Genomic DNA, 14,695 nt, shown 5'->3' with positions numbered 1-14,695 from the left:
GGAAGATCCCACATGCCTCGGAGCAGCTGGGCCCGTGAGCCATGGCCGCTGAGCCTGCGTGTCCGGAGCCTGTGCTCCGCAACGGGAGAGGCCACAACAGTGAGAGGCCCGCATACCAAAAAAGAAAAAAAGAAAAAAAAAGAAATAGTATTGGAAAAAATTATAAATTCCAAATTCATACTTCACTGTCACTTTATTTAAAATAATGTGTATACTGCATATGTGAGAAAAACGAACCAATCAAACAAAATCATCATTAACTACTATCAAGGGCCATCCCATATTTAAAACTTGCCTGAGTGGCTTAAGGGAGAAGAGGCATGAAATTAGGAAGAGAAGAGAGGGGGCCCAGCCAAGCGCTCAGGCAAGAAAGGGTGTAGAAGGAGGAGGCAAAGAAGAGGACCTCAGTAAGACCAGGCAGGCATCAAGGTCAGTCCCCCAACCATCGTCCTATGACACCCCCACAGGCTTTGTCACTAGTTGCCTCTTCAATTCTTGGGCAGTTTTTCGTACGTGGAGCCAAATGTCAGTGCAACTATAACTACCATTTACTAGGGAACCTGCCAAAGCAGCACAAAATAAATCCAGCCCTCTTTCCATGTGAAAGCTCTTCAAATATTTCAATTATAAGAGAAACAATGCCCTACATAGTCTTCTATTCTCCAGGCTAAATGGCACTGTCGTTCCTTCAACCATATGGCAAATGCATTCCAGTTGAAAGGCAGCATATTACAGTGAAAAGAACATAGGGCTTTTAGTTAGAAAACTGGGCTCAAGTCCAAGCTTGGCCCCTGGTTAACTCTGTATTCTTAACCTCGTTTCCTCACTTATAAAATTAAGGAAAATAACTACCTTAAGCTGTATGGTGAGAGGACCGTATTTAATGAAAGGTACACATGAAATGTATGCTTTTTCAGCCATGCTGCCACGGATGCTCATTAGATTCCACAGTACTAATAACCTAAACCTCATAAACCTTATGAATTAAATTAGTTTTATAAATAAAGTTTTGGAACCCAACCCAACTAAGCACATGTGTGGTGGGGGAGGACAGCGAGAAGCAAAGGCAGGAGAGGAGGTGACTAAGATCCCTGTACTGCTAGACAGCATGCTGGGTGGCATTTATATTCTACACTAGACCTTCAGAAATATTACTTTAACATAAATTTGCAGGTTGTGTTTTGTTCTGAATTTTTATAAACGAACATTAGTAACTGAATTGCCCAAAAAATTTTTCTGCAAAATAATGTTTTATTCATTAGAGTGACATTCTGATTATTAATAGATGACTAGCATTCCATCATGATGGAGCTGGTCTGGATGAGCAAGACTTTGACCTGGATGGGTAACACAAAGGGTGAATAACTAACTGTGTGTCTAAAATGTGCATTTCTAACTTCATTTCAAAGTCAAATATAAAAAACAAAATCAGAACCGAAATGCTTATTTTAACTGCATTACCACTAGGGCCAACATAGAAGGGTTAGTGCAGGCCAAACTAGGCTACATATCAATATAAATCTGCCCTTATTGGGAGGGAATTCCCTCCAGGCCTAACCACTCTAGAGGACCCAGATTATTTTCCCTAAGCATCACCATGAATAATTTAAAGTAGGCTTTACTGGAGGGACAATCTCAATAATTCATAGGGCAATATAACAAACACAGAAAAGTTCAGGAAGAAAACAAGAGGCTTGACTGGGCCCAGAAGTTTTGCCATTTCCCCCAAAAGTACTCTCAACTGCATCCATCAGAAACCTCCAGCACATATATCTCACCTGGTTTTCGGGGAACGATGTCTATTACTTGTCAACAGAATAAGAGGATTTGGATACAATTTATAAATGTGCAAACTTTGCTACCAAGGACTCATATGTGGATCTCCTAGAACTTCATATCCGCATTAACCAATTGGGTCTTTTTTTTTCCCCTTTTTTTATTTTATGAAAATGTTTCTACTTTCTCCTGCAAGATTATTAATACTAATACTGACTTAAAGTAACTTGTAACAACATTTAGGGCAATCTAGCCTTTGGTACTTCATATACACTACTCAGAAAGCCCCCACAGACTCAAACTGCAATGGTAAACCCTAGGCTATGCTACTTGTTTATTTCCTGACTTTCCACCCCTGCTCCTATTAGAAAGTAAACTCTAAGAGTGCAGGGTGTTTTGTTTGTTTTGTTCATGCTGTTGCCTCAAAGCCTAGAACAGTGCCTGATCCATAATAGCCTTTTATTATCTGCTGAATTGAATAAACAGTATATTTACATTATGGAATATTACTATGAAGCCATTAATCACAATGAGTCAGAATGATACCAGCTGATTTAATGGACTTTCCAGAAGTATTAAGTGAGGAAAACAAAAGGCAGAAGTGCCAAAAATATCCCATGTTTTAAAAAGTATGCCCTGAAAACCCATACATTGATCAGGAAGTGGAGAACTTAGAACCTGACACACTGCTGGAGGGACTGCAAAATGGAGCAGCTTTGAAAAACAGTTGGTGGTTCCTCAAAAAGTTTAACATTGCTACCATATGACCCAGTGATTCCACTTCTACATATACACCTAAGAGAACAGAAAACATCTGTCCACACAAAAATTTGTACATGAATGTTCACAGCAGCATTATTCATACTATCCAAAAGTGGAATAAACCAGGGACTTCCCTAGTGGTCCAGTGGTTAAGATGCTGCACTTCCAATGCAGGGGGTGTGGGTTCAGTCCCTGGTCAGGGAACTAAAATCCCACGTGTCGTGTGGCCAAAAAATTAAAAAAAAAAAAAAAAGAAAGAAAGAAAAGAAAAGTGGAATAAACTAAATGTCCATCAACTAATGAATAGATAACAAAGTATGGACTCTTATTTAGCCATAAAAGGAATGAAGTACTAATGAATGCTACAACATGGATAACCCTTGGAAACATTATGCTAAATGAAAGAAACCACACAAAAGGCCACATATTGTCTGATTCCATTTATATCCAGAACAGACAAGTCCAGAGAAAGTAGATTAGTGATCGCCAGGGGCTTGGGGGAGTGGAGAATGGGGAGTGACTGTTGCTGGGTACAAGGTTTCTTCCTGAGGTGATGAAAATGCTCTGGAATTAGAGAGTGGTGCTCAATGCACAACTCTGTGAATGTACTAAAAACCACTGAGGTGTGCAATTCAAAAAGCATGGCAACCTAAATGTCGATCAACACAGGAATGGATAAAGAAGATGTGGTACATATATACAATGGAATATTACTCAGTCATAAAAAAGAACAAAATCATTCCATTTGCAGCAACATGGATGGACCTAGAGACTGTCATACTGAGTGAAGTAAGTCAGACAGAGAAAGACAAATATTATATGATATTGCTTATATGTGGAATCTAAAAAAAGGGAACAAAATGAACTTATCTACAAAACAGAAATAGAGTTACAGATGTAGAAAACAAACTTATGGTTACCAGGGGGTCACGGGAGAGAGATAAATGGGAAGATTGGGATTGACATATACACACTACTATGTATAAAACATTGATAGATAACTAATAAGGACCTACTGTATAACACAGGGAATTCTACTCAGTACTCTGTAATAGCCTATGTGGGAGGGGAATCTGAAAAGGAGTGGATACATGTGTATATATAGCTGATTCACTTTGCTGTACACCTGAAACTAACACAACATTGTAAATCAATTGTACTCTAGGGACTTCCCTGGTGGTCCAGTGGTTAAGAATCCATCTTCCAATGCAGGGGACACAGGTTCCATCCCTGGTTGGGGAACTAAGATCCCACATGCCTCAGGGCAACTGAGCCCGCACGCCGCAACTACTGAGCCCACGCACCACAACTAGAGAGAAGCCCATGCACCACAACTAGAGAGAAGCCCGCATGCCGCAACTAAAGATCCCACGTGCCACAATTAAGACTGGATGCAGCCAAAAATAAATTAAATTAAAAAAAAAACTATACTCCAATAAAAATGTAAATAAGTAAATAAATTTGACTCATTTAAGTTGGAAAAAACAAAAAGGATGAACTTTATGGTATATGAATTATACCTCAGTAAAGCTGTTATTTTTAAAAACCATACATGTTTGCAAATGAGTACATGAATGAATATATGCATACACGATTCTTGTATTCAAATGAATACATGAACGATGAAGAGTGGTATGAAAGGTTGACATTCCTGGTGGTGGAGTTCGGGGGAGGGGAGAGTGGGGTGGGGAGAGGAGACAAGTGTTGAGGCAAGAAGTAAGAGATAAACAAAAAAAGACTAAAAAATCCAAGGCTGGTGGCCTTGAGTGGCAGGGGCCGGGCAAAGTTGAATAATTACGCAATGAGGTAAGCTTGAGGAATAAAAATGAGGGGGACTTCCCTGGCGGTCCAGTGGTTAGGACTCAGCGCTTTCACTGCAGAGAGTCCAGGGTTCAATCCCTGGCCAGGGAACTAAGATCCTGCAAGCCTTGCGGCTTGCCCCCCCCCCCCAAAAAAAAGAATAAAAATGAGGGAACTAGGTTTGAAAAATCCAGCAGGTAATTTGTAACAGGGCAGAGAAAACACACCTGAGTAAGTGTAATGATGTGACAGAGTTTGCAGAAATGCAGAGGCCAGATGGGGAAAAGAACAAGAACACAGGACAGAAGATTTAAGACTGACCCTAACCAGGGACTTCCCTGGCGGTCCAGTGGTTAGGACTCGGTGCTTTCACTGCTGGAGCCTGGGTTCAATCCCTGGTCAGGGAACTAAGGTCCAGCAAGCCACCAGGCCAGGGCTGGGGGGTTGGGGCGGGAGGCTGGGGGAGACTGACCCAAACCCATCAAGGTTTAAAATGTGCAAGAAGACTCAATAGCTCCTGCTCAAGAACTCTTGGGCCTGGTGGGGTAGAACAAACTATGACCAGGAGACGCTACCAGGGGAAGAAGGGAGGGGGACTCAGGACACTGGCATCTCCTACATGGCAGGACAGGGGCATCTCTCGGAAGAAAGTGTCCAGTTGTGACTGTTCTGGAAATCAGCAGCCCCAACAAACTGCTTCAGGACTTCCCACGGGACGAGGTGCCCCTAGAAAATGGCTGAGTTGGGACTTTCCCAAGAACATGAAAAGTGAGAGAGGAAGAAAGGGACAACTTTCATTTTTAACAAGTATTTCTTGACAAATCCTAACACTGCCGTCAGTTTCTTTGCCTCTTTCCCAAGCTTAATCAGGCTCTTTTTTTTTTTCTTTTGTACAAACTCAGTTCTTTTGAAAAGAAGTGTAATACAGGGCTTTTTTTTTTTCAAGAGACAAAGTATTTTTCCCCTTTAACATTTCTGTTTTCCCTGGGCTATATGTACAAGAGACGAACTTGAAATTTAATATCTTCATCTCTTAAAACTTTACCATCCAAAAACAACAACAACAACAATAAAAACCACCACCACCAAGATGGAAGGTATACAAGGGGAAAAAGGGAAACAACATGAAACAAATGCACATTCCTTCCAGAGCCCGGAACAAAGGTGATATAATAGACATCACAGACAGAGTCTCCTCCGTCAAGAAATTAGATTTTAATTAGACACTAAGACACAATTAAATGGACTTTGCAAGTTGGTGTGCATGGCTGGGAGGTATCTCAGGGATGGCGAGGTCAAGTGGACCTGTAGTGAAAAGCTCCTCAGGGACAGGGACTAAGTGACCCACTTCCTCAGGACCCATGCCTAACAAACTACTCACCCAGCAGATGCAACGACACGCACCCCACTCTGCACTGTGGTGTCCCAGCTGGTGGAGAAGAGCAGACAAAACCAGAGAGCCAAATCCTAACTGGACAGGGTGCTTGGACAAGCCTGCAGGAGACAGGATAAGGGATGCCTTTCAGGCCAGGTCCTACCTGAGCTGAGTTTTGAAGGATGAAGTGAGAGAAAAGCTTTCCAGCAGAGGAGACTGGAGAGAGTTCCAAGGACCAAGAGCTCAACGAAGCACCTAAAAGGAGGTGGGGGCAGGACGAGAGTGGCGGCCAGAGCCCAGTGACACCAGGCTAAGGATCGGTAGATCTGATTGTAAAGATAGTGGGAGCCATTGAAGGATTTTAAATTGTGCAGCGAGCAGGGCAGTAACCGTGAACAGATTAACATTTTAGAAAGAAAGGCAGGGGCAAACCTCAGGATTTAACCAAAAAATAAAGACAAGAACTACAATGAAGATGTGCAAAAAGGTCAGGGAAAGCACTTAACAGATCTGCATTCTCTTCTTCTGGACAAATGTCCTTTACAGAGTTTCCATGTTATCCTTTGAAAATGGAGAACTCAGGTGGGTGAGAGCAGTCAGTCCTCCCAATGTGAACATGAGTATTTGAAGAATTAAAGATTGCATTATTAATTTTAATTTGAGACACTTTTAAAATGTATGCTTGATACACATTATATACTGTAGTTTTGTAAGTACAAAAGAAAATTTACAATAACTCTAAATCTAAATCTAGTAAGATTTTTAAAATCTTTACAAATTTTTAAGATTTCACAGACACAATGGTCATCTGTTACATTCACTTTGGAACTGGACAGGGTGCTGGACAGCCACTTCTCCCCTCAGCATATCTGAAATATAATCTGTAAGCCTAATTTCTTGATGGTCATGGTGTTTCACAGCAAAAGACTGGGGTCACAATACTAAAAAGTTTCGGAGCTGACAGAGAATCCCCACAGGGGTTCTTTACCTCGGCAGCCAGTCTATTCAATACTAACAATTCCAACCACCAGGAGGAATTTCCCTGCCTAGGCTTATACACACACAAAAATATCCTGACATTTTACATCTGGTAGGAAAGGATGATCAGAAGTGTCTTTAATACCAAGCAAATTCAACAGAGCCTTCTTAGTTGCCTGTGGATTGGGACAAATGACCACAAAGTAACTCATATTTACTCTTAAAAAGTAATCTATACTTTAATCTTAGCAGCAAAAGCCCCAGGAACATTTTCACTAAACTCCCTTACTACAACAGCAAAACAATAGATTCTAAGTTCTCTTTATTTCTAAAAATACCTCATTGTGATAAGAAAACCAACCTGTAGTTGCCATTTATTACAATCTCATTTAGCACCATTTACTATCACCATCATGTCACAGAAGATGCTTTAATTTTAGTATCAAGAAAATGACATTTTTTAGAAAGGGAAGTCCTAGTTGAATAAATTTAGTTTTATGAAAAACTGCCTATATTGTCCTCGTTTTTCTTAATACACTGAAGCCCACTCAACAGTTCATTTCAGGGGCCTGACCAAGAGTCTCCGAGATTGGTTCTCACCAGCCTTACAACACCACCTGGTCTTTGACGAAGGACCACAATGTCATGGAACTGGTGAGAAGGCCCAGTTCTACCCCTGGCTGAAGAGGACTAAGTAGGCAAAGATCCATTAAACATTAAAATTGGCAACTCAAGCTCCTTTCCATCTCCACCCCCAACCCCCACACTTTACAGATGGGGAAATGAAGGCCAGAAAGGAAAACCGACTTGCCCAAAGCCATAAAGCCAAGAAATTTAACTCACCTACTGACACCCTGCCACTGTTCCTCTACTGAGGTGGAGAGTTTGCGTAATGACTATGGACAAGTTAGCCATGTGATTTAAATATGTATATGGTTATACAGCAAGTCTTAATGTATTATGAAAACCCATCCCTAATAATAATTTTGAACCAAAGCAATACTATCATCTGAGTCATCTGAAATATAAGATGTACTTTATGGAGTCAGTTATAAAGAGAACCTCTGCTTCAGAGAAATCCCGTCTCAAGAGGACACACTGCAGATACACAACCCCAAAAGTTCAAGTTTAAAACAGAAATTTTGATACAAACCTCACCTTAACCAATACTGCTATAATCACTTCCCATTCACTATGATGCTGAACTGCACACTTAGATATTTGGACTGTTGCCAAGGTGCAGAGTGATAAAGCTTTTCTATGGCACTATATTCACTTTCTTTTCTTTTTAAAAAAAATTTATTTATTTTATTTATTTATTTTTGGCTGTGTTGGGTCATTGTTGCTGCGCGTGGGCTTTCTCTAGTTGTGGTGCGCGGGCTTCTCACTGCGGTGGCTTCTCTTGTTGCAGAGCACAGGATCTAGGTGCACGGGTTTCAGTAGTTGTGGCTCGCGAGCTCTAGAGCACAGGCTCAGTAGTTGTGGCACACGGGCTTAGTTGCTCTGCGGCACGTGGGATCTTCCCGGACCAGAGCTCGAACCCATATCCCCTGCATTGGCAGGCAGATTCTTAACCACTGCGCCACCAGGGAACCCCTCACTTTCTTACTGAAAATGAATGTCAAGAAAATCCCTACATACGTAGAGTATGCACAGGCAACTAAAAAGCATTCTCCAGCTATCTCAAGATGCTTGGTGCACACTCATTCAACGGAGAAAAGGAGACTGGTTTCAAGAGAAAAAAATTACTGAATCAGCTATCTCTTTATAGAAAAAAATCTTACCTAGATCAATACCTTACTTCTCCTTACCCTTCTGCATCGATGTGTCTATTTGATAACCTACCCATATTATAGTGATGTCTGCTGGTATCTACCAAGCCCCAGGCTCTGATTGCATCTCAAGATGCAGCCCCCGGGGTGAAAGCAAACATTTTTTAGTCTCTCGCATCTGCTGCAAACTTACAAGACATTATCAATGGCTGAAGATGATTTTTTTTTTTAATACAACACAGACATTTCCCCCTGTGATCAATACAGGACGGCGAATTTATGGGAATTTTCCCTGGGTCCTCCCGTGCTTGCCCGCGAATTACCAAGGGCATTAACAAATCAAGATTCTTTGCGCTTGAATGATCACAGGAGTTACTTCGTTTTGTAAATGGGCCGAAACTGAGTGGAAACTTTCTTTTCCGGTCATCTCCAGGGGAGCTGCCCAGAAACGAACTCTGATGTCTTAAACGTAACCACTGAAGCCATACAATGACCACACTGCGGGAAAGGCAGAATTTCCTCGGCAGAACACAAGATTATTCACATCCAACCTGATGCAATTAACCAGGTCTGGAGAAAAAAGGATACTCCTCCTGCTCCGGGCTGACCCCGCCGGCGGAGCTGGGAGCGGGTGGGGGCGCGGCCCGGCGGAAGCAGAGCCCGCAGGAGGCCCGGGTCGGCCGCCCGCCGCATCCTCGGGCCCGGGGATGGAGGCCGGGGACTAAAGGACTGGGGGCCAGGGGCTATGGGGCGGCGGCCCCAGCCTCTCCTGGCGCGCGAGAAGAGGAGACCGGTGGGCGCGGGCGCAGAACCAGCCAGGCCCCAAGCAGCCAGGACGCCCGCCGGCCGGGGTCGCGGCTTCGGCTGCCCGGGGGCCCGCGAGGGGATGGCGCAGGCGCGCGCCAGGCGGGGGGCCCGGGAGGGAACGGCGCAGGCGCGGGCCGCCGGGGTCTGCGGGGCCGCCGGGGCCTGGCCGCGCGGGCGGCGCTGAGGAGAGGGACGCTCCCACCGCGCACACTCAGGGCACCCGGCCCCGGCTCTTACCGCGCAGCGCCGCCTCGCTTGCTCGCTGGCTCCGGGCTGGGGCCGGGCGGCGAGCTCGCCCGGTGGCGCGGCCCGAATCCGTTGAGTCCGGCCTCAGGGCAGCAGCCAACCCCGCGGCGCCGTTCGCCCGACCCGCCCAGCCTCCCTCGCGGCCCACGCCCCCAGCCCGCCCCTTGTCCGTCCCACACGGCCGCCGAAGACTGCGCAGGCGCGGCGCAGGCCCCGCCCACATCCGCCCCCGCGCAGGCGTCTGCGGCACAGCCCACTCGGCTCGCCTCCCTCTCGGCTCTGGATCGCGCAGGCGCCATACCATCCGGCCGGCCACAGAAATGCCTCAGGCAGGCAGTGCACATGCGTGAGGCTTCCTGCTCGCGCTGGCTGGCGGATGCTCCTGGAGGATGCACTGGGCACTGCCGAGTGATGTGTTAACGCTCCATCATCCCAAAGGCTCGGCTTAGCCCAGAGGTCCACGATTCATGCTCGGCTTAGCCAAGAGGTCCAACATTCAGGGACGTATCTATAGCGTGCCAAGGACGGCGCTGGGCTTGAGCTAGACAGTGGTGGGAAAACGCAGAAGCCCTGCCCTCCCGGTACTCCCTGGAGATTTGGGGGGAGATGGGATGCAGGTTTTAAAAAAAAGCACAACTTTTTTTTTTAATTAATGAATTAATTAATTTTTGTCTGCATTTGGTCTTCGTTGCCCCGCGCGGGCTTTCTCTAGTTGTGGCGAGTGGGGGCTACTCTTCATTGCAGTGCGTGGGCTTCTCATTGTGGTGGCTTCTCTTGTGGAGAACGGGCTCTAGGTGCGCAAGCTTTAGTAGTTGTGGCACGTGGGCGCAGTAGTTGTGGCTCGCGGGCTCAGTAGTTATGGCTCGCGGGCTCTAGAGCACAGGCTCAGTAGTTGTAGCGCACAGGCTTAGTTGCTCCGTGGCACGTGGGATCTTCCTGGACCAGAGCTGGAACCCGTGTCCCCTGCATTGGCAGGCGGATTCTTAACCACTGCGCCACGAGCGAAGCCCCAACATTTCTTTATTGGTCCTAAGTCTAGACAGAATTCCTTTTTCTTCCTGTGTCATTTTTACCGAGTTATATTTTTGCAGGAAAGTGTCTTTTGTTAATGTTTTACAAATCATTGGCATAACGTTGTTCATGTAATTCTCTGATGGTTTTTGTTATAATCATTGTTTCTTTTTGTTTCTCAATAAATTTCTAATACATTTACATATTTCAAAATTCAGAAAGCACCTTCTCAACCCTGTCTCCATTGCTGTAGTGCCTCTTCCCAGCTGCAGCTAAATGTATTCAGTTTCTTGATAAAAATATTTTTTGAATATAAACAAATATCCAAAATAAACAGATTGGTTCTTTAGCTTCCTTTTTTTGTTTTTTTTACACAAATGGTAGTCTACTATACATAATGATCTGTACCTTTCTTTTTAAAACCGGAATAGCCATGATGGTTTAATAGTCTGGAGATAATCAACCATTCAACATTTGTGTAGGACTTAGGTCATGGTCCTCATCACCAGACAGCCTGCGTTTGAATCCTGGCTTCATCAGTTACTAACCATTTGTCTTTGCATTTCAGTTTCTTCATCTACAAAATGGGAGCTGTTATGGGTTGGGGGGATTAAGTGGGATAATGCATGAAGGGAGCTTAGCATGATGCCCAGCACCCAGTAAACACCTGGTGACTGTGAAGGGCATTCATGTTGCATCTGTTTCAGCATTTACAGTTCAAACAGGACTCAACATCATTTAGATCTTCACGCCAGCCCTGTAAGAACTGCATGGAGGACAAGAGATAATTTTTTTATATTAAAGTACACAAAATAAATATACAACTCAATGAAATACACAAAAGTGAAGGTCAAGAAAAAGAACTTGAGCAGTTTGCCAAGTCCCTCCTCTCCCCTGCCAACACTACATCCTCCCCAAATGTAACCACATTCTGACATCTAACTCAGGATGAATATGGGCTGATTTTGAACTTTAAATAAATGGAATTGTATTGTATTGATTTCCTAGGGCTGCTGTAACAAATTACCACAACCTTGGTGGCTTAAACCAAAAGAAATGTATCATCTCACAGTTCTAGAAGCTGGAAGTCCAACATCTAGGTGTCAGCATCTCTGAGTCTCCTCAGAAGGCCCTGGGGGAGGATCCATCCCTTGCCTCTTCTGCCTTCTGCCAGCTGCCTGCATTTTTTTTTTTTAATTTTTAAATTTATTATTTATTTATTTTTGGCTGCATTGTGTCCCCGTTGCTGCGCGCGGGCTTTCTCCAGCTACGGCTTGTGGGCTGTAGGCACGCGGGCTTCAGTAGTTGTGGCGCACGGGCTTCAGTAGTTGTGGTGCACGGGCTTCGTTGCTCCGCAGCACGTGGGATCTTCCCAGACAGGGCTCGAACCCGTGTCCCCTGCATTAGCAGGCGGATTCCCAACCACTGCGCCACCAGGGAAGCCCTGCCTGCATTTCTTGATGTTCTTTTGCTTGTGGCTGCATCATTCTGATCTCTGCCTTGGTCTATGGCCTTCTCTGTGTTTGTGTGAAATCTCCCTTTGATTCTTATATAAGGACACTCATGATGGTGTTTAGGGCCCACCTGGATAATCCAGAATAACCCCCCCATCTCATGATCCTTAATTTATCACATCTTCAAAGACCCTCTTTCCAAATAAGGTAACATTTATAGGTCCCAGGGAAAGACTGGATATCTTTAGGGGGCATTATTCAGCCTACAGCAAGTATCTTTTTGTGTCTACCCTCTTTCACGCAACATGAATTCTGTGAGATTCATCCATCTTGTTGCATGCATCTGTGGCATGCAAAATGAATATCATTTTGGTTGCTGTGTGATATTGAACTGTATGAATTTACCATTCCATGGTTTATCCATTCTATTGATGGACATTTGGGTTGTCTCCAGTTATGAGCTATTTGTGGAATGAAAATTGGATTAAGCAAAAAAAGATTCCTGGAGTCTCCAATGGGAAGCTATATGCATCCTTGGTACACACCGTTCTAGGTTATCTGACTCTGATTCTGCGGGGTGGGGTGGGGGGAAGACTTTGGACCTTATATTGTCTTTGAGCTCTTTTGCAATATTGTAGAAAATTGACAGCAATGCGAATAATTCTTGTCCAAGGACAACCCTCCCCCACAGTGGAAGAACCAGTTTTGCCTCCAAGTTCATTTCAATATTTCTGTTCTATATATGTGTCTGACCTTGGAGTTCTCCTTTGAACTGACGGTAACACCTTACTGGTTCCCTCATTTAATGAATGAGTTAAGTAAACTCTTTGATATATGTTTATTTTATATTTGTATAAGAGTCATGATTTTACCTTTTTAAAACATTACCCTTTAACATTAAGAATAAAGTTCCTATGAACGTCTTTATACACAGCGAAGTACTTTTAATGAATCAAAACTACTAACCTAGATTTTCTGCCATTGAAATTCCAAAGCAAAAGCGCCATTTTCCACCAAGCAGGAGGCTACTGACGTTTCCTGAGTAGGAACCAGGTCTGCTGAACCGCACCTGTGCAGGGTTGGGTGGGTGGGTGGGTGGGAGAGGGTACAAAGATGGTTCTGACCAGGTCCCTAGCCTCTGAGAGCCTTCTCTGCCTGGGACAGCAGTGTAACCTGGTCCTGAATCAGGTGAGATGCTGCTAAGGTGTCCTGGATGGATCAGCAGGATTCTGGGAGGAGGTGGCATTTGAGGAGGATTTGAGGCAGAGAGAGCCTCCCCCACTAGACCTCGGAACTGGGCTTCTATAATGTGCACAGGGGCCGGTCACTGCAGCTTTAGGACAGGGAAGTGACATGTTGTGAGATCTTCTTTAGGAAGACTGCCCTCATGGCACATGCAGGGTGGAGAGAGCGACCCTGAGAGTCAGGACACCTGGGGAGGCTGGAGGCCTGGCATGGCGATGGGACCAGAGGAGAGGACATAGATCAGAGGGTGGGGTGCACGGAACTGTCCAGACTTCACCCCAGTGTGTGGCTGGGCCTCAGCGCTGGGTGGTCCCATCAGCCTTACCACACCTTGGTCCCTTCTCCTCGGCTTGCCAGGACTGGAGGGGCAGAAAGAGCAGGCAATTTGGGCAGCTGCAGGCCAGGAGCAAGAAGCGAGCTGGCGAGGTGCCCAGAGCATTTATCACTGTGTGAGCCCCTCCCAGGGCCCAGCCTCCACGGCCCACGACCACCAAGTGGCAGGATTTGGGACACTGTGATGATCAGCCTCAGAGGCTGACACTTCCCCCCCAGGTCAGGCCCCGCCAGCCCTGCAGTGCTGGGGTCTCATCACCACTGAGATGGGTGGGGCGCTGCAGCCTGGAACCCCCTTGAGCTCTGTGCCTCTGGTTTCGTGGTGACCCCCTCAGCTCACCCTGACGCTCACCCCCGACACTGACTGTTCCACTCGGGCCCAGCTGCTCTGTCTGCACCACAGCTGGAGGAGCCAAACAGGCAGGGACCGCAGGCCAAGTTTTAATCAGAAAACAACTGTCCCCAGCCATTAGCAAATCATCAGCTCCGAGTGCCAGGACATCAGCTTGGGATTCTTGACATGCCTCTCTTGGAGCCAGGGGTGCGCCGAGTCCCAGGAGACGTTCAGCTGTCAGCTGAGCAAAGATGTGTCTGCAGACAGAGATGGGCTGCTTGCCCTGAGAGGGACTCAGTTACCCAGCAACCATGGTGTGAACCCCAGGAGACTCCTTGGGATGCCCAGCTGGCTTGCAGGTGATCCAGAAGAGACACAGGAAGGACACCAACTCAGGACAGGTGTCCCCCCTTCCTCACAGCCCACAGAGATCAGAGATCATGAAACCCTCTTGTTTCACAGTCAGAGCAACTGATGCCAGCAAGAAGGGAAGCCATGTACCAAGTCCGCTGGTCTCTGGACTTGAGCCCGAACTCTGGCCGGGACAGCTGTGTGACCTTGAGTATGGCCCTCAAATTCTCTGTACTTCCAGTTCTTTTGTGAACAATGGCAATTCTCCCACACCAGTCAGGGATGCTGGGGAACTAAATAATAGGTCCCCACCCCACCCCAATATGTGCCCCTCTGGACACCATGCTTCTCTGCACATGGCAATCACACGGCTAGTAAACGGTAATGTCTATGGCCCCAGAGACTGTAAGCGTCCCAAGGGCAGGTCCTGGCATGTGGCAAGGGCTCTGGA

The 14,695-nt window shown here is 45.8% G+C and overlaps 1 protein-coding gene across 2 annotated transcripts in view; it reads right to left on the bottom strand.

The window, feature by feature from the left end:
- SPECC1L (sperm antigen with calponin homology and coiled-coil domains 1 like) overlaps positions 1-9,623 on the bottom strand; it is a 122,691-nt gene extending 113,068 nt beyond the window's left edge. For both annotated transcript variants that reach the window (XM_060028433.1, XM_060028434.1), the window contains exon 1: positions 9,508-9,623. The gene's annotated coding sequence lies outside the window, so the exon portion shown is untranslated. The remainder of the gene's footprint in view (positions 1-9,507) is intronic.
- Positions 9,624-14,695: the final 5,072 nt, after the last annotated feature.

This window comes from Delphinus delphis, chromosome 13 (assembly GCF_949987515.2).
Source record: "Delphinus delphis chromosome 13, mDelDel1.2, whole genome shotgun sequence".
NCBI classification, from domain to species: Eukaryota; Metazoa; Chordata; class Mammalia; order Artiodactyla; family Delphinidae; genus Delphinus; species Delphinus delphis.
Note: the sequence above shows the minus strand (reverse complement) of the source record. Positions and strands in the feature narration are given on the sequence as shown.